The following is a 25,627-nucleotide window of genomic DNA, read 5'->3' as shown; positions in this document are numbered from 1 at the left end:
AACTACAGATCAGTATCTCTCATGAACATAGATGTAAAAATCTTCAAAATATTAGCAAATCAAATCCAATAATGTATAAATTATACACCATACACCACTACCAAGTAGGATTTTTTTCAGGTGTGCAAGGCTGATTAAATATTTGAAACTAATCAGCCAATATAATCTATTATATCAGCAGGTTAAAAAGGAAAATCATACGATCATATCAATCAAGGCAGAAAAATATTTGACAAAATCCAATAACCATTTATGATTTTTAAAAAGTCACAGCAAATTAGGAATAGAGGGGAGTTTGCTTAAGTTGATAAAGAACACCTAGAAAAATTCCTATAGTCATTTTGATGGTATGGATCCTTGATGTGTGATACAAATGGCACTTTACTTCTGTGTTTTTCCTTTCAAAACCTATAACCTCAGACTAATTATGAGTAAAACATCAGACAAATCTCAGGTGAGGGACATTCTACAATCTCTCTGATCAATATTCCTCAAAATTGTCAAGGTCATTAAAAACACTAAAGTCTGAGAAACTTTTTTTGCTGTACGCGGGCCTCTCACCATTGTGCCCCCCCCCCGCCCCCGTTGCGGAGCACAGGCTCCAGACGCACAGGCCCAGCGGCCACAGTCCACGGGCCCAGCTATGTTTACAAGACAGCTATGTTTACAAGTCTTTGTTGTAGACTGTGACTTAGCTTGCTATTAAATGTATATAAACTTTGCTCTGTACTCAGATGTTCTCTTTACCTTTATTTTTCTGTGTTTCCTTGTTTCTCACTTGGGTAGAGAGGACTGAACAATTTGGAAAACTCTCTTAGTACTTGTTTCCTATTGAAAGCATGTCTTGTTTTATCAGAAAAATCATTTAATTATATAATTCCCATCCGTTCTCAAAAAGAAAGAACATTTTTTAAAAATAGTGATAAAGCACATTTTCAAAAATACTGAAATGAAATGTTTCTTTCTGTCACTTTCTTTCATATTATGCCTTGCCTACTCTAGCCCTTTTCAGCCATAGGCACTGAGGCTGTTAAGTGCCAGATTTAGTCCTGCCTTCTTTCTGAGCTAACCGTTATGTATTAGTTTTTTGGTCTGGACAAGGTGAAATGCAAGTTATTCATCCTTGGTCATAGCTAGACAACAAGTCAAGTCCTGTAGATTTGATTCTCACATGCACTGACTTCCTCCCCTTTCCAAACTGGCCCAGGTAACCCAAGTGCCATGATGTCTTCAGGCTTAGCCTGAAGTGGAAGTTATAATACTAATACAGTACAGAATATTCTGTCACAAATAATAATCCAATCCCAGTCTCCCATGAGGGTTATTCAATATTTGAAAACAGTCAAGTCACCCAGAAATGTCCTGATGAATATATACATTTTCTCCAGATGAAGTATATAAACTTCTGGATCCTCCAACACCTTGATTATCCTTTCAGAAAGAGATCTTCCATTTGGATGTGGCCCCCAAAAACAGGACCATTATCTCAGTGCTAAACCCAATTACCACCATCCTCATCACATAGTTGATGCCCAGTAAATGAATCTTCGGCAGGTGATCTACTGAAACTTTTTTAGCACAGCGTGAGTGAGATCAAAACACTATTTGGAAAAGATGACTTTGGCAGTGGTGAGATGTGAATTGGAGTGAAGAAGACTAAAAATCAGAGGTGTGGTTGGAAGGTTAAGTCCGTGAACCAGGAAGACTACAGAAGAAATGCCATCCAAGGGTCCATGGAGAAAGAATCAACAGAATTTAATAATCAGATGTGATAGAAATCCTTGCTACATAAAGTGTGAAGACTGAGCCAGCAATATTGGCATCTTGGAAGCTTGTTAGAAATGTAGACTCACAGGCCCCAGGGGAGACCCAGTGAATCAAAATCTGCATTTGAACAAATTCCCCAGGTGATTTGTATGCCCATTCAAGTTTGAAAAGCACTGGTCAAAGAGGAAGGAAGAATAAAAGATGACAGGCTTCATTCTTTTGTTTCCTAGTCAAAGGATGTCTCAGTATTTTCTTCTTTTACAGATCTCTTTACAGATTCCTATGAAGTGACACTAGGCCAGGAACAGGTGAAACATATTGGTTGTCTCAAAGATCCAGAGAAACAAATGAAAATTTTTTTTGTGGAAAATAAAGCCCTGTTATCCACAGAAGGTATGTATACCTTTAGAAAACTCATAGTGAAACATGAAGAAATGAGGTTTGTTTTCTATTGCATTTTTGTGGCAAATGTTTCTTAATATCTTAGAGAATGCAAGGTCCATAAGTAACCTTAATTCTCAGGTACCCCAGTGAGGCCCTCAACTCACGTTTATCTTCCCCATAGGAACTTACAAAAATCTTCTTTATATCTTTTATTTCTAATAGTCTTGTTCTTCAAGACCATTCCTGAAGCTAAATTCTAATCAGTTAATCCAGTAGATTATTTGTAGTGTGACAATAGGTTAATGGTAAGAGTACATAATATACATAATACTTATAATATGCCAGGCACTGTTCTAAGCACTTTATCTATACCAACTCATTAAATCTTCATAACAACACTATGATGTAAGTAGTATTAACATAGCCTTCTTCATTTTACAGGCGTCATACTTGGAGAGTCATTTCATTATGTGATTTCAAACTACCTCTCTGTGTTTGCTAATTTTTAGCTTACATAATTATGTTTCTAAATTGTTTTTTTGTAGGAACAAAAAAACCTAGACCCTTATGAATTGTCTGAATTGAGAATCCTCAGATGGTTTGAAAATAGCATTTTTGAATTAAGTGAAAACTCTTTTGGAATGTCTCATACCAAATACACACTTACCATCTTTCCTTTCAATTAACACTTTTCCATTAATTCTGTTCAGACAATTTTGTTGACAATTTTTTATTATCCCAGAAAAAATAATTTTCTAAATGTTTCACTTCTGAAAGTTATTAAATCTTGGTCCCAAAATAAGAGATATAAAAAATTTCAGAACTTTTATAGTAGTGGTAGGATACCCATGAAACCAAGTTCCCTTAAAACTGAGTTCCCCTGCCAAGTTTATGACTGACCCCTCCCTATTCAAAGCTTTATCCTTTTGTGTTGTTCTCTTTCTTGTCCCCCTCTGACTTTAATCCTGTGCTAACTAAACAATAATCAACCAGAGTCAGATGTCTAAAATTGCTGTTGTCTATAACATCGTTAAGGTATAAACTCAGGTTGCTTCTCCAAAGCAGGATGAGCTTACACACCCCTGGGTCAGGGACAACAAGACTAGAGACTTGTAAGCCATAGACATTCTTTTATTTATTTATTTATTTTTTTATTATTTATTTATCTTTGGCTGTGTTGGGCTTTTGTTGTGGTGCGACGGCTTTCTCTAGTTGCAATGAGTGGGGGGCTACTCTTCGTTGTGGTGTATGGGTTTCTCATTGTGGTGGCTTCTCTTGCTGTGGAGCACAGGCTCTAAGCATGCAGGCTTCAGTAGTTGCAGCATGCAGGCTCAGTATTTGTGACACACGGGCTTAGTTGCTTCGCTGCATGTGGGATCTTCCCAGACCAGGGATCAAACCCATGTCCCCTGCATTGGCAGGCATATTCTTAACCACTGTGCCACCAGGGAAGTCCAACCATAGACATTCTCACTCCCAAAACTATTATCAAGAAATGTCACACAACCATGATTAACCTCAGCTTCTTTGTTCTTCCCTTTTAAAAGACCCCTAAGTCAAAGACCAAGTTGGGGTGGATCTGAAACTTGTCTCCCACTCCCTTGCTTGGTGTTCTGCAATAAACACTTCATTACAAACACCCACTGTCAGAGTATGGCTTTCTGTGATGCTGGCACAGGAGCCCATTGCTCGGTTTCATCTAGATATGCTACTTGTTTCTGCTTAGTCATTAATTACCTGCCTGCCCTCTGACTCATCACATGACCTCTATTGCTTCATCTGTAAAAGGAGAGTCTTGGACTAAGTGTAATTGTTTCCTTTGTCCTAATCCTGTGGATGGACAATTCAAGATGGAGCGCCAACAACAACCCATCAGAGACCAGATTAGAGGCCCTACTGCTAAGCCACTTTATGATGTTGCAAAGATGCCTGTGGCTTTCTTGTTACTAAAAAGGAGGAAATAAAAGAGAACTCTGCCAGCAGTCTACTCATCATGAATCTATGCAATGGTGACAGTTAATCTCCTCTTCCTATTAATAGATGCAGATGCCTAGGGGCTTAACATTTTCCTACTAGCTTAATAAGGAGAAAAATATTGAAGGGGAGGCAGACAGAGATGCCTAATTGCATAGCCAGCAGCTATTGCAGTGCTGCTCAAAGGGACAGACTCAAAAAGAAGAGAAAAAGGAAAAAGAGGCAAAATGGTAATTCAACATTGCCCACGCCAGCAACTTGCCCAAAGGAAATTAAAAGCAAGTCATTCTGATCTGTTTTGGTGCATCTCTAGGAACACATTCAATTAAAAACCCAGATGAACTTTCAGTTACCATCATGACTGCCCAGCTATATAAAACAAAGCTAAAGCTATATCGATCTCCCTGAATAGGCCATGGAATAATTATTTTAAGAATACAAAAGAAAAAAAAAGCTAAGTCCCCCTGGTTTTGCAAAATCATTGTGTTTTTCCAGTTCAGGAAGTTAACAGGTCTCATTATGCTCATATGTTTCATGGACATTTGATCACAGGAAGCTTGTGATAGGGAAAGGGTCATATATGTTTGTAAAGTGGAAAAACATTTCATATATATGTGAATTATTGCATTTTTTCTAGTTAAATAGACACATCTAAATTACAACACCCTAAGAGTTACTTTGGGTTCTTCAAATAATTTGTTCCTGGAAGAGAAAAATAGTACCTTGAAAATAAAATGTAAATTGAGAAGAAATTAAGGGTTATATAAAATAGGCCAAATCTTGCACACTGAGTGAATTTATCTTTGAGGAGCTTTCTTTGAATGATGTTTATTAAGCTGCTATTCTGATATTACAAATAATGTCTTCATAAACCACATTGCAAAGAATCTAATTTGTACCTGGGAACTACTCAGTACTTTGAAATTGATCACTCTTGTTTGAGTGCTTACTATGAGCCAGGTCTTCTACTAGAGGCTGAGCATACAGGTATGAAAAGATCATTGCCTTAACCTGAGTACATTAATGAGGAACCGAGGCTGTTGCTTACAAATAACAAAACCTCTGGTTAACGTCTTGTATTTCCCCAAAGAGGGTAAGTGTGTTTGGATTCTGGGAAGCCCTGAGGTAACTAATGTCTGCTGTAATTCTAATGAAAGTTCATGTAATTTAGCACAAATATGAGATTTGCCTCAGACTGTTTGGAGAGTCTGCAGGCAGAGCATGGAGACTGGAGAGTCTGCAGACAGAAACATGTCTCCCACATATTAGTTTTGTCAGTGTATTTGTTTGTTGTCTCCTTCAAAGGTGAATTCATTTTGACTGAGCCGCTGCTCCTAACAGGCAATAGGTTCACATATTGTTTTAGGTTCTGCTTCATAAAGCAGCTGTACCTTTTACTTACTGCTGATTCATATTTTATACTCATGAATTTAGTTATCTTCCATCCGCTTCAATTATTCCAATCTAAAGAAGGTATGGAGTTGCAATTCTATACCAGTACTATAAATTGGCTACTACATAAAATTAAGATGTGCTCAGCTACAAATAACAAAAACTCAACACAGCTATTTTTTAAAAGGAGAGATATTTATCTCAGAAATCCAAAATGTAGAGCAACTACTAGGTTGATTGAAAAGCTAAACATCAAGGATACAGTTTCTTTCAATCTTTTTGCACTGCCATTCTCATCATACTGAGTTGTCTTTTTAGACTGGCTACACTCATGGCCTCAAGAAGATTCTCAGTTCCAGACATCCAGAAAAACTGGTGGTTCTAGTATTGTGTTCCTTTATAAGAGTTGAGAAACTTTACTAGGTGCTTCCAGCCAGACTTCCTGTCACATCTCGTTGGCCAGAATTGAAACACTTGCTCTGTCTAAGCCAATCGAGTATAATGGCAAAAGTGATGAGACCACCATGATTGGCTTAGACTTATCTTCCTCAAAAACACATGACCTTGTCTTCCTCAGAAACACAGAACCCTGAACAAAATCAGGGTTCTGTCTGCAAGGATGGAGGAGCATGAAGGAAGGTCTTACAGGTAGGCAACCAACAGTATTCACCACTGCAGCATTCCTGAAGGATGTTTCTTCTGGAGTATTTTGACATTTGTTAATTACATAGTATGGTCTCTGGGTAGATAACACTCCCTTAATACCTGCCTGAACCTTGGAGCTTCTAGTATCTATTGGTCACTCATTTGGAGAAAATGGAGAGGACCAGATATCAAGGTTGCTACCTATTGGAACATAGTCTCAGGAATTTGAACTGAACATTGGAAAATTTTAATATTGGTCCTTGCTCAACGCCTTTTTCAGTGCCATCTTTTTTGCTATTAGAATTTGTTGAATTCATGCTGTTCTGTGACTGCTCAGATATTTTTATTCCTCATCTAAGTTTTTTCTCCAATTAGTAGATTTATTTTTCAAGCTTCTCTTTCATCAAAGTGTACCTGTCATATCTTCTGAACCATTTCTGATTAATCTAAGAAACTAAACTTTATCTTTGTATCCACTGGAACTAGTAGATTTTTTTTTTAGAGGAATCTCTCAAGCAACAGAAATGTATTTTGACAAAGGTATGGAGATTCTAAAGATTATTCCGAAGAGGACACTCGTTGGAAAAGAATCTTCTAGTCTGCTGCCTACTTGGCATTTGATATTTGACCATGCACTTGTTATACCACATCTCAAAATTAAACATTCCTACCTCCTTCTCTTTAAGCACCAGGTAAAACAATATGTTTCAAAAGGTGCTGTCATTGTGAGGTGCTGCCTCATCTGCCACTAAGGAATTCTTCTTGGGAGCTGGGCAAAAGGTACAATCTGAGAGCCCAGGACCATGATGAATGGTGCTCCAGGAAGCAGTAGTTTCAGTTTCAGTTTTCAACAGAAGCAAAAAGTGGAAACTCTGACAGGTAATGGTGTCAAAAATCTCTGGGAAGCCAAGGAGTAACTACTTTACAAGCTATTAATGTTTGATGTCCAGCTACCTAAGAAAAAATCTCTTTAATTTCTATAATTGATGAGCAGCTATGGTATAGTGACACCAGTCAGAAAATAAATATTATAATGATTATGCCAGATGTCAACTCTTTATACAGAAACATAGCATTAAAACAACTAGAGATCACCAGCTCTGTATATATGTAGAGGCATAAGGAAATTCTGATGAATCTCACACTGGTGTAATAAATGTATGGCTTTACAATCTACATACAGAAAGTGGGTCTTCAATGTCCTGAGTATCTGAAATAACAAGAAAACTTTATTTGAAAGGTTTTGATGATAGAAGAGGGGAGTTAAAGACTTCCATTTCTTTAATCTTTTTTTCCTCCTTCAGTTTTTCCAGATTTCATATCTATCTTTCTTCTCTGAATGCCAAAAATAATTTATTTTAACTTAATAGGGTCTTGAAAAATGATTTAAATTATTAAAATATAGCTCCTGCAGGTATAAAATGTTCATCCAGGCATTTTATTCTTCCCTATTTCAGAATGACTTTCTGCTCTTCTCCCTTCGTGGGCTTCTCCACTTGTCTGAACACAAGTGACATCTTTTATGTGTAAAGACTCAAGTGAAGTACCGTAAACCATTTCCTTTTTAATGTTTTCCATTAAGCATTGCCTCTCGCTGTCAAATAGAAACCCACATTATTCTCTTTTAGGCTTAAGCCTGATAAGTTGTTTTTTGCTTGGAGTACTTTTCTATTTTACTTTGCTTCTGCATTGCTTCTTACATCAGGCTTTTTTGCTCCATGACTCCATTAGCCCACAACACTTCTTTGTATTTTGGCCTTGTTATCCAGTGTAATAGGACATTCCAAAGCCCTAAGCATCTGAAAACATGACGATTTAATAACAGACAGTGTAGAGAGTCTAATAAAAATATGATTGTGAATTATAAAGTGTAAAATTTAACAAATGTAGTTTGAGAAGGAAACGTTATAATGACCAAGAACTGACCAAGAACAAAATAAAAGTTTCATTTCTTTGTCAATCATAGGTAGAGTGTGATAGGACAAACACTAGCTCGGGAGTCAGAAAAGATCACTAACAACCTTTCTCATCTAATTTTTTTTTTCTAGAAAATAAAACACAATAATTTTTAATTCATTTAATGGCAACTGGTAATCATCAAATTAGCAATGGTTATCTTCAAAAGTTATTACACTAAGAGTGCTGTCATTTCTCAAGGTTGATCGGATACCTAGAGTCACAGATATTTCCCACATAAGATGCATCATATAAATCAGACTTTGTTTATCACTAGCATTTATACAACCAGACCTAAGAAAAGAACTAAGTCTGGGGACACATGCATCCTCTTAATATAGTGAATGTTTAGCCTGCCCTGAACCTCTATCATCTTATACAAGTCACTTTATCCTCCTGACCCTCTGTTTCCGCATTTATAAATATGGAATTTTGAGCTAGATGGTCACTACAATCCCTTTCAGGTCAAAACAATCTCTGATTGTTAATATAATAGACATCTCCTTTAGGTTATATTATTTTGTCTTAATATGTAGGAAATAAAATTTTGATGTTCTTCTTTCCTGAAAACAACTTCTAAAGCACAATTTTTAATTATAGTTCAGGAGAGTCTTATCAGAGGGTACAGATATTTTAGGCAGTTTTCCATAATGAATCAGAAAATTTCCCAGGAGAGTTTAGGGCACGGGCAGCTGCGTACAATGTTTATTAGAAATATTGATTACATCTTAAAGAAAGGAAATCTATTTGAAAGGATATTGCCCTGTATTTCCACTCCATTTTTCAGTCTTTAATTCTACAATTGCAGTCTGAGTCTTAATATAAGATTTTTCCTCCTCATACAGAAAATGTATTTGGTAACTGTCCATTTGCTACCCAATCTGGTTAATGCTGTAGAACAGGTTCATTGCCCATAATGTATCCCTTTCTATCCAAATCAATTTGTTTTTTTATTTTAAATAACAACCATTTTGATAAACAATTTGGATAGAAAGAGATATCATTAATTTTATTTGGTTCTAGGATTTTGGATATCAAGAGTTCAGACAGCAAGATTTGAATGTGAAGGATGTGGAAGTTACTATGTATACTTGGGGAAGCAGAATTACTTACTGAAAAGGGTATGAGAATTCAAGTAAGGAGAGTCAGTTTCACTCAAGTTGTTTTTTGGCCATTTACTATTTGGGTGACCTGGAACAAAAGAACAGACAAGATATATATGTTAGGATTCATGGTTGTAAGTAACAGAAAACAGCAACTCTAGCTAATTAAGTGAAATTTGATTTATTGCAAGGATCTGGGTAAGGCTTGGGGACTGAAAAGAATAGGCTGGAACTAATACCTGTTCTAAAGGGTTAGAAAGCAAGAAAAACAGAAACTGTTTCAAATCTGGGACAGCTGCAGGTATAAGACAAAAGACATAAGCAGCTACTGCCCCCTTGTCCCACTGGGATAAATCACCTCTAAATATTCTCCCACTCTTGCCTCAGTTGCTCAAGATTCAATGCCTTTGAAGGGAGACCAGGATTGTGACATACGTGGAGCCCAGGTGTTGTTGGCCAACATAAGGGAAGATGTGGCACCTTTGACAGCCACAATGTCAATTGTTCACTCCCTGCAAGATGACCAAAATGAGGCAGAAGTAATTCCTTAACAGAAAATTTAGGTGCTATGAGGAAGGAGGCAAGGATCCTCACAAACAAAAATTAATTAATTTTTAATTGACAGGATTGTCACTTAATTTTTAAGTGACAGGATTGGCCATCCAGGAAACCACAGTTAAAGGATATGGTTTATTCATAACCATGTTAATCAGTTGGCAGAATTTTCTTGTTAGTCTTCTGATAAGCCAGTCACAAAAATGACCAAAACCCTCTTTGGTATAAAGAGAGGCAAGGCTAACTTGTTAAAGGCTATTTGTTAAAATATTAGCCCTAGCTTGAAAAATGTAGAGGTTTAGTCATTATATTTTCTAAAATGTTTGTAATAATTTTAAAAATTATTCTGTAATTATCACTTTGATGTGAACTACTTGAATTCTTCTATTTTAAATATGAAAATAAAAGAGAATTAGCTTATGGTCTGAGATCTGGACTTCAGAATTTTTCAAATTTTTGACTACCTAAAATGAAAATGAAGCATTCATTATACACAATCCTTATCATTGTGACAATTTTACTTGATGATAAATAATAAGGAAAAAGTCATTTTTTCCCATCAAACTGTAGTAGGCATATTGATATATAACTAGAGGAAATAGTAGTCAACTTCAATATTAATATATTTGATTTCCTTGTTATAAATGCAGATTTCTGATTTGTCACTTCCAGAGATTCTGATTTGTTAGATTAAAAAAAAACAACATTAGGACATTCTGGTGCAGAAAGTCAAGCACCAAATTGGAGAACAGTGCCTATATCAGACATTTTTTTTTTGATTTTTTACAACTCCATTGGTAATTATAATTGGGTGGGTGACCCTTACCTGAGATGTAGTTCTCACTTCAGCCTCACTCTTGGCAAAAATACACCTTGTTAACAAGGTTTTGACTGTAATAGCAGGTAGCATTCTCCTCAGGCATCTTTGCCTAAACAATGACAGCCAAGTACTTTAAGTGATGCTTCTTTGCACTACCCATGACCTGTGAAACTGCTATTACTGTCAGTGAAAAGATGGAGGAAATCAAGTGAACATAGAAAGGAGAAACCCCTTACTTTTAGCCACCAGCATTTTTTTATGATGAGATAATCTGTCAATGGCTGTACTTGTTATCTCAGCATAAATGACAATGTACTGATTCACTCACATCAGATGTCCAAAAGCTAGCATCATTTTACACTCAAGTTTCGGAGGAGAGATATATTGACTCTATTTCTTACATGGCTAATTTTCTGAGACCACTTAATATTAACATTGTGTATGTTTTACTGTCATCCAGCTTTCTGCCTTGAGTTCTGCCAGCAGATTCAGTTCAGTTACCCTCCTCCTCAGGTGTCTCAGCCTTGCTATTGGAGCCATCACCTTTTTCCATAAAAAATAGACATGCACAAGTTTAATGATACACCAGTACATGGCTTTTAAAAAGCCCTGTAGAAATGTATAAACTATTCTTTAAAAACACAAAAGAATAAAATGTCATATGACAAAACTAGTCAGTGATGTGATGCAATTAATGGTCTGTGCTAGAACTGCCATAGCAAGGCTTTTCATACTCTTATAGCCACCAGGCATTGAATAGATATTAACGCAATACATCTATTTCCTTCTTTACATATTATTATCTGTATAGTTGGAAGGTATAAGTCAAAATAAAGTGTTTTGGTAGAAAGGACATTCTAAATTCAAACAGACCTATGTTTGAATCTTGACCCCTTCTCTTACTAGCAAGTTTACTTAGCCTGTATGAATTGAGGTTATACCTTATGGGATTTTTCTGAAACCGTGACACATTAATAATCTTAAAGTGACAAATTGAATCTCACTAAATCTGGGTCCCTTTTCTAGGTGTGTAGATGGGGAAAATGTACTATTTTGTGATGCTCTAATGCAGATATATTTATGGTGTAGACTCCCTGTAGACTGAAATCACATCAGCATAAAAAGACATGATGGCAAAGACAGAGCCGTGATTTTGATGGCCTGGGGTTAACATAAATAAGATTAGTGGCTTTATTCTATATATAGTCCTATGCCCTTTGCATAATCATATTTTGTGATTTTTTAAAAAATTACATAGCTCCCAAAATAATTTTCACTCTAAAATTTATTTATACTTACTTTTCTGTAATGAGACTTTCAGCCACATACACAAAAATCCCAATGAAAATGATAATAAAAATAGAGTTAGAAAATCATAACTGAATAATAGAGCAAATGGCCAATATGGTAAATGCAAAAAAAAAATAATAATTCAGGCCTCATGTTTGTTTCCAAGTTCCTTTTAGCCAGGGTAACATTTGTAAAACAAGTTACAGCATTTTATCATCATAGGATAGGATACATATCATTTCTTCAGTTGAAGTAAGAAAAATTTTCAGATGGGCCTTCAAAACAGACATTTGATGATAAAATGGGCAATATTATTGATAAATTCTTGACAAATACAGAAGGAAATTTTCTATGACTATTTCAGATCTTTAACGATCTTAAGATACGATAAGTATTCATAATTCAGTGAAAGTTATCCAAAGAAGCCCTAAGAAAATGTGATCCACACATGCATTTTTCTAGTGGTCTAAATAATACTTATAGAAGTGGATAAAGAATGGAAAGCATTTTGCTTAAACAACTTCCCATGAATATTACTTCCATAAGTTGAGATTTTAAGACTGGGTGATTTGATGTGGGTTAGTAATATCAGTGTTCTCAGTGCTGACTGATAGTAAAATCAGATTCTTTAGAGATCAGCTGAGCATAAGACAAAACTGATAGGACATTAGGAAAGGCACAAAGTGCATCCATGATTTTCTCTTCATTAAATATCTCCCTACTTTTGGAGTCCGAGAGACTCCAAAACTTATGTTTGGCGATGAAAATATTTATAAATTGCTTTTCTGTTCTCTTCTATCTTTTGACCTTATGTATGATTAAAGCATAATGTCCTTGATTGTCTCCTTTTCCAATTCCCTGAACATCTCTCACTGAACTCTCTCTCCTTCGACTCTTGGGGATTATCTACACCCTACTTAATCAGAAGATGAGGACTTGATTCTTTAATTCATCAACAGCTTCCACTTCTAATGACAAATTTATCTATTTCTCAACTTTATCTCCTTGCCTCTAATCACAAATGATACAAGATGTTGCTTTTTTCTCAGGTTAGTCCAAAGGTTAACCCAGATCAACTCCATGTATGCCTGACCTCCATGTCTTACTATGAGCTCTTCACAGCACTTCATACAACTTTGGTGTTCTGTAGCAGACTTATAGGTGGCCTGCCCATGTCCCCTGGGCCTTACTATTTTAATGCACTGACCCCTACATCTCTTTGCCTGGGTTTTCTCCATTGGCAGTGCTGCTCTGCTCACACGCACCTCATATGGAGGTCCTGGAGAACTAATCACCCCTTTCCCTGACCTGGCTTCAGCCCTCAACTGATGACTTAAGAAAGCTAGTATATAAATAGTCCAGCCCTCTTGCCCCACAGGTGGGAAAGATATTAGGCACATGCTCTACACTGCCTTCCAGAGTTTGCCAGCAGGATTAAATTCTAGCGACCCAGAGTAGTAACTCACTTAATTATACACCCTTCATCGGCTGCTGTCCCTTCTGTCTTACTTCGTTCCTACCTGACCCAGGTGCTTCCTGAGATCGCTTCCCAAAGAAACAACTTAAAGCCTAACCTTAGTCTCAGAACTTGCTTTTTGGGGGAGAATAAAAAAATTTTCCTTGCATCTAACTCTGAGTCCATCACATAGTAAGAACTTTATAAGTGACTCTTGAATGAATGGATGAATAAATAAGTAAGGTTAATGAACCATGAATCTTGCCATGTTATTGGATTTATTTTTAAGGTTTGGAATGACTCAATGACTGCTCTGCCCATATTTTTGCACTACATGGAATTCAGAATCATGTGTAGAATGTAGTAAACTTAGATTGTCTTTGTTAAAATTGCTTCACCTTCTCGGTGCATATTTTTCCATATTGATATTTTTCTAGATTGCAAAATATTTCCAGAAGGATAAAGCATGTGTAGTCTACACACTATAGTTCTCAAATAGAAATTTAGGATAACAATGCCAGCTCTATCTTTAAAATAGATCACGATGACAATTGTAAACTTCTCCTGTTGGTGTGAAAAACATCTTTGCTGTGCCTCCTAAATAAAAAATAAAACCTAGTCACAGAAGGCACAGCTGTGCTAGGGACAAGCTTCATTGGAATCCCTTATTATTTCTCAGCTTTGTGGGACCATCACGCCCCTGAGTTTTGTTTTTTTGTTTTGTTTTGTTTTGTTTTGGGGGGGGTACGTGGGCCTCTCACTGTTGTGGCCTCTCCTGTTGCGGACCACAGGCTCCGGACGCGCAGGCTCAGCGGCCATGGTTCATGGGCCCAGCCGCTCTGCGGCTTGTGGGATCTTCCTGGACCAGGGCACGAACCCGTGTCCCCTGCATCGGCAGGCGGACTCTCAACCACTGCGCCACCAGGAAAGCCCAGAATTTTGTCATTTTTTGAGATCTTAATTTTCTCTCCTCTCCTACCTGTATCACTTCTAGATTTCTATCTTCAAGTTTGCTAATTCTCTCTTCCATATGGTCTGCTCTTTTTAAAATGCTTTTTGGCGCATTCTTTATCTCATTTATTGAATTCTTTAGCTCCATAATTTCTGTTTGGTTCTTTTCTAGAGTTTAAATCTCTGGTCAAGTATTCCTTCTGTTCATGCATTTTATTCCAAATCTCATTGAACTGCCTTTTTGAGTTTTCTTGTAGCTCATTGAGGTTCTTCATGATAGTGATTTTGAATTCTCGTTAGACTGACTTTAAGTTTAGTTTCTAGAGAATTGCCATTTTATTTTTGTAATACTGTGTTATAGTGATTCTTCATAGTGTTTGATGAGTTGCTCTTCTGCCAGTGCATTTGAAGTAGCAAACATCTTCTCAGGTAAAGACCTTTATCTTTCTTTTTTCTTTTTTCCCACTTCTTTCTATTCAGCGGGTTAGAATTAAAGGGCTTTCTATTGGTTTCCAGTAGGTGGCGCTACAGTACAAGTTTTTGGTTTCTCTTACCTGAGCTACCCCTGTTTATATTCGAGAGTTGGCACTTTCCACCCTCTATCATCTCTCTCAGAGGTGTTGCCTGGTGCCCTTGTTGTCCCTGCTTGTGCCTCTGGGGTCATTGGTACCTTTCTGCTGCTAGTGTCAGTGGCATCCCTGCCTGGGGCCCAAGGATGGCAAGCCCTTCTGCCACATCTGGGGTCTCTTGTGTTGCAAGCTCTGCTGCCATGGGAGAAGGGTGAAGGTGAGGGAGGAGCCAGGGTAGTGGGTGCCTCTGTCATGTCTGGGATTGTTGGATTTGTGGGTGCCACTGCTGTGGACAAGAAGAGTGGTAAGAGTCATGAGAACCTCCATCACTGGAGGGACAGGGTCACCGGCCCCACTGCCACTGCTGCTTCATGCCTTGTGGCCACAGACATCACTATGGCTGAGAGGCTGGAATTGTGTGCTGCCTACCCTGATGCCACTGTGTTCTTTGGAGCAGTAGGTTCAGCCACCACAGCTAAGGATCTGGGATTGCAACATCACTGGTTCCCCTGTCCCCTGGTTCTACTCTCTCTATGTGTTTCAGTCTACCCACCTTTAGATGGACAGATGTGTGGAATTCTCCAGTGTCCTGGTGTATTGAGTAGAGGCACGTTTGTTGAGTTGTGGATGTTTCACTGGTTGCAGATTGAAGGGGAGAGACAAAGGGACTGTCTCATTCTACCATGATGCTGACATTACTCCTTGCAGATATCTTTTAATGCATTTGATCTATACAAGTCTAATACAGAAGTGGTTATGAGGAAATGGATTTTTATTGCCTGCAAGCTGTTACACTTAGAAGTAAGAGAATTGAATTATTTAATTCATCATATGAAAGGTAAGTTTATATATGACAATAGAACTCTAAACTACAACTTCATCAGCAACAGGCCTAGGAAGCCAAAGCACAACCTCTGAAGACCTCAGCTTAGAATGGTCAAGTCTTGGTCAATGACTTCCAGCTTCTCTAATTTTTGCCTTCAGAGGAAGCCAAATATATTTCCCTGATCAAGCACATAAGATACCCCACTTGTAGTTAGCCCACCTTCTCATGCCAACAACTTCCAATCAATGCATGCCTGAAGCATTCTTCTTATTCTTTTATTTTTAATTTTTTTTCACTATAAAATTTTCCCACTTTCTTGCCTGACTTTAGGTCTCTGGCTAATACTAGTGGTGGTGGCTGACTCCCTTGCTATAGTAAGCTCTGAATAAATAGGGTCTTTGTTCTCACTTTGGTAGTCTATTTATTTCCAAAGTGACATGTTTTTGAGCCTGGATACATTGTGCATTTTTGTTTCTACCTTTGAAATTAAAATAATATAAAATTATTATAATAGTCCAATTGTAGATTGGTCTTTCTTGTTAGTTTTGTGTAGAATTCTGTGGTTACTATTACTAAGTACATTCAGTCATTTTTACATTGCCAGATATTTTTTCCATATTGTATCATATATTGTTACTTCTCTTTCTGTTTTTGTATTTCTCACTTAGAAGTAGATGTCATTCTTATTTAGGTCTCAGTTCTCAGAATTCCATATCTTTTATCTTCACGGTCATAGTTCCCACAATATATCTTTTATTTTCTTATTCTGTTCTGTTTTTTCCCCCTTTGCTTTTAGTCTACCCTTATTAATGTAGGTTTGATTCTACCACTGTCTTTTGGGATTTGTCACATTCTTTTATTTCTTCACCTATCCTTTCTGTGTCTCTATTCCTATTTAACTTTGTTTACATCTTACAAACATCTGCACCATGTACTTTGCAATGTTTCTATAAACTTCAGCCAGAATTCTTCCAATTTTTTTCTATTTACTTATGAAAATAGTTTTCAAACTACTAATCTTAACACTGGGGAAAGAGTATATATATCAATGAGTATGAAAGAGATAGTCTTCAATTAGCACATTAACTTTGATTCTTCCTGATTGTGCTGAGTTAGTCAGATCTCTTAACTCCTGTTTCTTAATTTTCTCACCTGAGAGTGGGAATAATAATATTTACTTGTTTTGAGCCATGGCAAATTCTTCTTTTGGAGTTAGTTCGTAGTGGTTCTTAAATTTCAGTAGGTATGAAAATCACCTGGAGAGCTTGGTAGACCACAGATTCTTGGGCCCACCCACAGAGTTTTCACAGGTTGGGGCCTGTGAATATGCTGTATTTGTGTTTCTAAAAAATTCCCAGGTGATGCTGATGCTGGTCCATGGTCCCAGGACCACACTCTGAGAACCTCTGGAGTATGCTTTTTTTTTTTCCTGTATTTTGTTTTTGTTTGTTTCCCAAAGGTAAAACACATGGTGTATAACTCAAGCCTCTGCTTCTCAATGAATTACCATCAATAATAAAGTCCATGAACTTTTCTCTGCCTATGGTTTTAATCTTATTTTTGGCTCCAGTGCTACTGTTTGTTTTTGGTTTCTTGGATGTATTCATAGACATTTTAACAGAAAGTGTAGAGGACAAGTATTAAAGCTAGAAAATCTTGTAACCAAATTAATCCAGGAGTCCTATATTTCTATATACAATTTCACCATATGTAGCCAGTTAATTTGTCTCTTCTGATTGTAAGTTCAATGTTACAAAATCCATGTTTTAGATTCAGAAAATAATGAATTATAACTTAATCCTGACAAATGATAACCAAGAATAATTTTTACTATTATTAGTACTATTTGCCTAGCACTTTATTGTTTACAATATAGTAACAAGTATGGTTACAAGTTGGTTTCACACATGCAATCTCACTTAATCTTCACAAACAGGCTATTTGGTTTTATTTTCCCCGTTTTAGAAGTGAAATTACTATGCTAAGTGATAGCACATGGCAAGGCCAAGCTTCGGCCCGAGTTTTCTGATTCTAATTCCAGTGCTCTCTCAAATACAGGACAGGTAGTGTGTGAGAAGAATGGATGAACAGACAGGACCTTCAAGATGGTGGAGGAGTAAGATGTGGAGATCACCCTCCTCCCCACAAATACATCTAAATGTGGAACAACTCCTACAGAACACCTACTGAATGCTGGCAGAAGACCTCAGACTTCCCAAAAGGCAAGAAATTCCTCACATACCTGGGTAGGACAAAAGAAAAAATAAAAAACAGAGATAAAAGAATAGGGACGGGACCTGCACCAGTGGGAGGAAGCTGTGAAGGAGGAAAAGTTTCCACACATTAGGAAGCCACTTCACTGGTAGAGACTGGGGATGGGTGGGAGGGGAAGTTTTGGAGCCATGGAAGAGAGCACAGCAACAGGGGTGCAGAGGGCAAAGCAGAGAGATTCCCGCACAGAGGATCGGTGTCGACCAGCACTCACCAATCTGAGAGGCTTGTCTGTTCACCTGGCGGGGTGGGTGGGGGCTGGGAGCTGAGGCTCTGGCTTCAGAGTTCAGATCCCAGGGAGAGGACTGGGGTTGGCTGTGTGAACACAGCCTGAAGGGGGCTATTGTGCCACAGCTAGCCAGGAGTCCAGGAAAAAGTCTGGAACTGCCTAAGAGGCAAGAGGCCATTGTTTCGGGATGCGCGAGGAGAGGGGATTCAGAGCATGGCCTAAACAAGCTCCAGACGGGCGTGAGCCACAGCTATCATTCCGAACACAAGAGGCCGGCATGAAATGCTAAGGCTGCTGCTGCGGCCACCAAGAAGCGCATGTGCAAGCACAGGTCACTATCCACACCTCCCCTTCCGGGAACCTGTGCAGCCCGCCACTGCCAGGGTCCTGTGATCCAGGGACAACTTCCCCAGGAGAACATGGGGTGTGCCTCAGGCTGTTGCAATGTCATGCTGGCCTCTGCCACTGCAGGCTTGCCCCACATTCTGTAACCCTCCCTCCCCCCGGCCTGAGTGAGCCAGAGCCCCCTAATCAGTCACTCCTTTAACCCTGTCCAAGCTGGGGGAGGAAGATACGTCCTCAGGCCACCTACATGCAGAGGCAGGGCCAAATCCAAAGCTGAACCCCAGGAGCTGTGCGAACAAAGGAGAGAAAGGGAAATCTCTCTCAGTAGCCTCAGGAGCAGTGGATTAAATCTCCACAATCAACTTGATGTACCCTGTACCTGTGGAATACCTGAATAGACAATGACTCATCCCAAAATTAAGGCAATGGACTTTGGGAGCAGCTATAGACTTGGGGTGTGCTTTCTGCATCGAATTTGTTTCTGGTTTTATGTTTATATTAGTTTAGTATTTAGAGCTTATTATCAATGGTAGATTTGTTTATTGATTTGGTTGCTCACTTCCCTTTTTAAAATATATATACATTTTTTTCCTTTTTCTCTTTTTGTGAGTGTGTATGTGTATGCTTCTTTATGTGATTTTATATGTATAGCTTTGCTTTTACCATTTGTTCTAGTGTTCTGTCTGTCCATGTTTTAATATTTTTTATTTTTTAGTATAGTTTTTAGGGCTTGCTATAATTGGTGGATTTGTTTTTTGGTTTGGTTGCTCTCTTCTTTCTTTCATTCCTTCTATTTTCTTTAAATTATGTTTTAATTCTTTTTATTTTTAATATTTTTTGTATTTTTTATTTTAATAACTTTATTTTATTCTTTCTTTCTTTCTTCCTTCCTTCCTTCCTTCCTTTCTTCATTCCTTTCCTCCTTCCCTTCTTCCTTCTTTCTTTTTCTTTTCTTTTCTTTTCTTTTCTTTCTTTCTTTCTTTCTTTCTTTCTTTCTTTCTTCCTTTCACACTTTTCTTCTGAGCCGAGTGGCTGACATGGTCTTGGCACTCCAGCCAGGTGTCAGGCCTGGGCCTCTGAGGTGGGAGAGTCGAGTTCAGGACATTGGTCCATCAGAGACCTCACAGCTCCATGTAATATCAAATGGCGAAAGCTCTCCCAGAGATCTCCATCTCAACACTAAAACCCACCTCTGCTCAACAACCAGCAGCTATAGTGCTGGACACGCTATGCCAAACAACTAGCAAGACAGGAACAAAACAACACCCATTAGCAGAGAGGCTGCCTAAAATCATAATAAGGTCACAGACACCCCAAAACACACCACCAGTTGCTGGCCTGACAACCAGAAAGACAAGATCCAATGTCATCTACCAGAACACAGGCACCAATCCCCTCCACCAGGAAGCCTACACAAGCCACTGAACCAAACTTAGCCACTGGGGGCAGACACCAAAAACAATGGGAACTACAAACCTGCAGCCTGCAAAAAGGAGACCCCAAACAAGGTAAGTTAAGCAAAATGAGAAGACAGAGAAACACACAGCAGATGAAGGAGCAAGGTAAAAACCCACCAGAACAAACAAATGAAGAGGAAATAGGCAGTCTACCTGAAAAAGAATTCAGAGTAATGATAGTAAAGATGATCCAAAATCTTGGAAATAGAATGGAGAAAATACAAGAAAGTTTTAACAAGGACCCAGAAGAACTAAAGAGCAAACAAACAATGCTGAACAACACAATAAATGAAATTAAAAATTCTCTAGAAAGAATCAATAGCAAAATAACTGCGACAGAAGGATGGATAAGTGACCTGGAAGATAAAATAGTGGAAATAACTACCACAGAGCAGAATAAAGAAAAAAGAATGAAAATAATTGAGGACAGTCTCAGAGACCTCTGGGACAACATTAAACCCAGCAACATTCAAATTATAGGGGTCCCAGAAGAAGAAGAGAAAAAAAAGGGGGGGACTGAGAAAATATTTGAAGAGATTATAGTTGAAAACTTCCATAATATGGAAAAGGAAATAATCAAGTCCAGGAAGCACAGAGAGTCCCGTACAGGATAAATCCAAGCAGAATCATGACAAGACACATATTAACCAAACTATCAAAAATTAAATACAAAGAAAAAAATATTAAAAGCAGGAAGGGAGAAGCAACAAATAACATACAAGGGAATCCCCATAAGGTTAGCAGCTGATCTTTCAGCAGAAAGTCTGCAAGCCAGAAGGGAGTGGCAGGACATATTTAAAGTGATGAAAGGGAAAAACCTGCACCCAAGATTACTCTACCCAGCAAGGATCTCATTCAGATTCAATGGAGAAATCAAAAGCTTTTCAGACAAGCAAAAGCTGGGAGAATTCAGCAGCACCAAACCAGCTTTACAACGAATGCTAAAGGAACTTCTCTAGACAGGAAACACAAGAGAAGAAAAGACCTACAATAACAAACCAAAAACAATTTAGAAAATGGTAGTAGCAACATAAATATCGATAACTACCTTAAATGTAAATGTATTAAATGCTCCAACCAAAAGACATAGACTGGCTTAAGGGATACAAAAACAAGACCCATATGTATGCTGTTTACAAGAGACCCACTTCAGACCTAGGGACACATACAGATTGAAAGTGTGGATGGAAAAGGTATTCCATGCAAAAGGAAATCAAAAGAAAGCTAGAGTAGCAATTCTCATGTCAGAAAAAATAGACTTTAAAAAAAAGAATGTTACCAGAGACAAAGAAGGACACTACATAATTATCAAGGGATCAATCCAAGAAGAAGAAAGAATAATTGTAAATATTTATGCACCTAACATAAGAGCACCCCAATACATAAGGCAAATGCTAACAGCCATAAAAGGGGAAATTGACAGTAACACAATAATAGTAGGGACTTTAACACCGCACTTTACCAATGGACAGATCATCCAAAATGAAAATAAATAAGGAAACACAGGCTTTAAATGATACATTAAACAAGATGGACTTAACTGATATTCATAGGACATTCCATCCAAAAACAAAAGAACACACTTTCTTCTCAAGTACTCATAGAACATTCTCCAGGATAGATCATGTCTTGGGTCACGAACCAAGCCTTGGTAAATTTAAGAAAATTGAAATTATATCAAGTATATTTTCCAACCACAATGCTATGAGACTAGGTATCATTACAGAAAAAAATCTGTAAAAAATACAAACACATGGGGGCTAAACAATATGCCACTAAATAACCAAGAGATCATTGAAGAAATCAGAGAGGAAATCAAAAAATACCTAGAAACAAATGACAATGAAAACACAATGACTCAAAACCTATGGGATGCAGCACAAGCAGTTCTAAGATGGAAGTTGATAGCAATACAATCTTACCTCAAGAAATAAGAAACAACTCAAATAAACAGCATAATCTTACACCTAAAGCAATTAGAGAAAGAAGAACAAAAAAGCCCCAAAGTTAGCAGAAGGAAAGAAATCATAAAGATGAGATGACAAATAAATGAAAAAGAAATGAAGGAAATGATATCAAAGATCAATAAAGCTAAAAGCTGCTTCTTTGAGCAGATAAACAAAATTGATAAACCATTAGCCAGGCTCATGAAGAAAAAAAGGGAGAACACTCAAATCAATAGAATTAGAAATGAAAAAGGGGAAGTAACAACTGACACTGCAGAAATACAAAGGATCATGAGAGATTACTACAAGCAACCATATGCCAATAAAATGGACAACCTGGAAGAAATGGACAAATTCTTAGAAAAGCTCAACCTACCTAGACTGAACCAGAAAGAAACAGAAAATATAAACAGGCCAATCACAAGCACTGAAATGAAACTGTGGTTAAAAATCTTCCAACAAACCAAAGCCCAGGACCAGATGGCTTCACAGGCAAATTCTATCAAACATTTAGAGAAGAGCTAACACCTACCCTTCTCAAACTCTTCCAAAGTATAGCAGAGGGAGGAACACTCCCAAACTCATTCTATGAGGCCACCATCACCCTGATACCAAAACAAGACAAAGATGTCACAAAAAAGGAAAACAACAGACCAATATCACTGATGAATGTAGGTGCAAATATCCTCAACAAAGTACTAGCAAACAGAATCCAACAGCACATTAAAAGGATCATACACCATGATCAAGTGGGGTTTATCCCAGGAATGCAAGGGTTCTTCAATATATGCAAATCAATCAATTTGATAAACCATATTAACAAATTGAAGGAGAAAAACCATATGATCATCTCAATAGATGCAGAAAAAGCTTTCAACACAATTCAACACTGATTTATGATAAAAAACCCACCCGGAAGTAGGTATAGAGGGAACTTACCTCACCATTATGAGGGCCACATATGAGAAACCAACAGCCAACATCGTTCTCAATGGTGAAAAACTGAAACCAGTTCCACTAAGATCAGGAACAAGACAAGGTTGCCCACTCTCACCACTGTTATTTAACAGAGCTTTGGAAGTTTTAGCCACAGCAATCAGAGAATAAAAAGAAATAAAAGGAATCCAAATCAAAAAAGAATAAGTAAAACTGTCACTGTTTGCAGATGACATGATATTATACATAGAGAATCCTAAAGATGCCACCAGAAAACTACTAGGAGTAATCAGTGAATTTGGTAAAGTAGCAGGATACAAAATTAATTTACAGCAATCTCTTGCATTCCTATACATGAATGATGAAAAATCTCAAAGAGAAATTAAAGAAACACTCCCATTTACCATTGCAACAAAAAGAATAAAATACCTAGAAATAAACCTACCTAAGGAGACAAAAGACCTGTAAGCAGAAAACTATAAGACACTGATGAAAAAAGTTAAAGATGATACAAATAGATGGAGAGATATACCATATTCTTGCATTGGAAGAATCAACATTGTGAAAATGACTATACTACCCAAAGCAATCTATAGTTTCAATGCAATCCCTATCAAACTACCAATGGCATTTTTCACAGAACTAGAATAAAAAAATTCACAATTTGTATGGAAACACAAAAGACCCTGAAGAGCCAAAGCAATCTTGAGAAAGGAAAACAGCTGGAGGAATCAGGCTCCCGGACTTCAGACTATACTACAAAGCTACAGTAATCAGGACAGTATGATACCGGCACAAACACAGAAATATAGATCAATGGAACAGGAGAGAAAGCCCAGAGATATACCTGCACACATATGGTCACCTTACCTTTGATAAAGGAGGCAAGAATATACAATGGAGAAAAGACCACCTCTTCAATAAGTTGTGCTGGGCGAACTGGACAGCTACATGTAAAAGAATGAAATTAGAATACCCCCTAACACCAAACATGAAAATAAACTCTAAATGGATTAAAGACCTAATGTAAGGCCAGGCACTATAAAACTCTTAGAGGAAAACATAGGCAGCACACTCTATGACATAAATCACAGCAAGATCCTTTTTTACTCCCCTCCTAGAGAAATGGAAATAAAAACAAAAATAAACAAATGGGACCTAATGAAACTTAAAAGCTTTTGCATAGCAAAGGAAACCATAAACAAGATGGAAAGAAAACCTTCAGAATGGGAGAAAATATTTGCAAATGAAGCAACTGACAAAGGATTAATCTCCAAAATATACAAGCAGCTCATGCAGCTCAATATCAAAAAACAAACAACCCAATCCAAAAAAGGGCAGAAGACCTAAATAGACATTTCTCTAAAGAAGATATACTGATGGCCAACAAACACATGAAAGGATGCTCAACATCACTAGTCATTAGAGAAATGCCAAAACTTCAATGAGATATCACCTCACACTGGTCAGAATGGCCATCATCAAAAAATCTACAAACAATAAATGCTGGAGAGGGTTTGGAGAAAAGGGAATCTTCTCTCACTGTTGGTGGGAATGTAAACTGATACAGCCACTATGGAGAATAATATGGAGGATCCTTAAAGTACTAAAAATAGGACTACCATATGACCCAGCAATCCCACTACTAGGCATGTACCCTGAGAAAACAATAATTCAAAAAAGAGCCATGCACCACAGTGTTCATTGTAGCACTATTTACAATAGCCAGGACATGGAAGAAACCTAAGTGTCCATCGACAGGTGAATGGATAAAGAAGATGTGGCACATATATACAATGGAATATTACTCAGCTATAAAAAGAAATGAAATTGAATTATTTGTAGTGAGGTGGATGGACCTTGAGTCTGTCAGTGAAGTAAGTCAGAAAGAGAAAAACAAATACCATATGCTAACACATATATAAGAATCAAAAAAAAAAAAGGTTCTGAAGAACCTAGGGGCAGGACAAGAATAAAGATGTAGAAGTAGAGAATGGACTTGAGGACATGGGGAAAGGGAAGCATAAGCTGGAAGAAAGTGAGAGAGTGCCATGGACATATATACACTACCAAATATAAAATAGATAGCTAGTTGGAAGCAGCCTCATAGCACAGGGAGATCAGCTCGGCGCTTTGTGTCCATGCAGAGAGGTTGGATAGGGAGAGTGGGAGGGAGATGCAAGAGGGAGGCTATACGGTGATATATGTGTATGTATAGCTGATTCACTTTGTTATACAGCAGAAACTAACATACCATTGTAAAGCAATTTTACTCCAATAAAGAGGTTAAAAAAAAAGAAATTGATGAACAATACCATTGAAAAATTGATTAACAACATAATCAAACCTCTAAGACATCAGGGCACAGAACTTCTGTTTAGTACGTCACCGTTGACTCCTACCCTCTGAAAACTATCACAGCGGAGAGCGTTCTACTGCCTTCTCTTATTGTGTAAATGTATTTAACATTGAATTTTGCATGTATGATAATGGAGCTATAAAATTTGAAAATGATGGCTGAAGAATTTGGCAGTCTTTACATGAAATCCAAAATGCCAGTTAAGACTCTATACATGTGTATTTATGTTTATCTTGTACACATTATTTATATTATGTATATATACTGTGTACCTGTATACTATCAATATCTATATCTACCCATATATATTTTTTTCTTTCCCTTTTCTCTCCTTTGGAAGAAGCCCAGATTGCTTCCTTTGGTGGTTTAGCTAAAGCAAAGGGAGAGAATTAGGGT

This window comes from Mesoplodon bidens (assembly GCF_964165515.1).
Source record: "Mesoplodon bidens genome assembly, chromosome: 8".
In the NCBI taxonomy this organism is placed as follows: domain Eukaryota; kingdom Metazoa; phylum Chordata; class Mammalia; order Artiodactyla; family Ziphiidae; genus Mesoplodon; species Mesoplodon bidens.
This window is presented reverse-complemented; position numbering follows the sequence as displayed.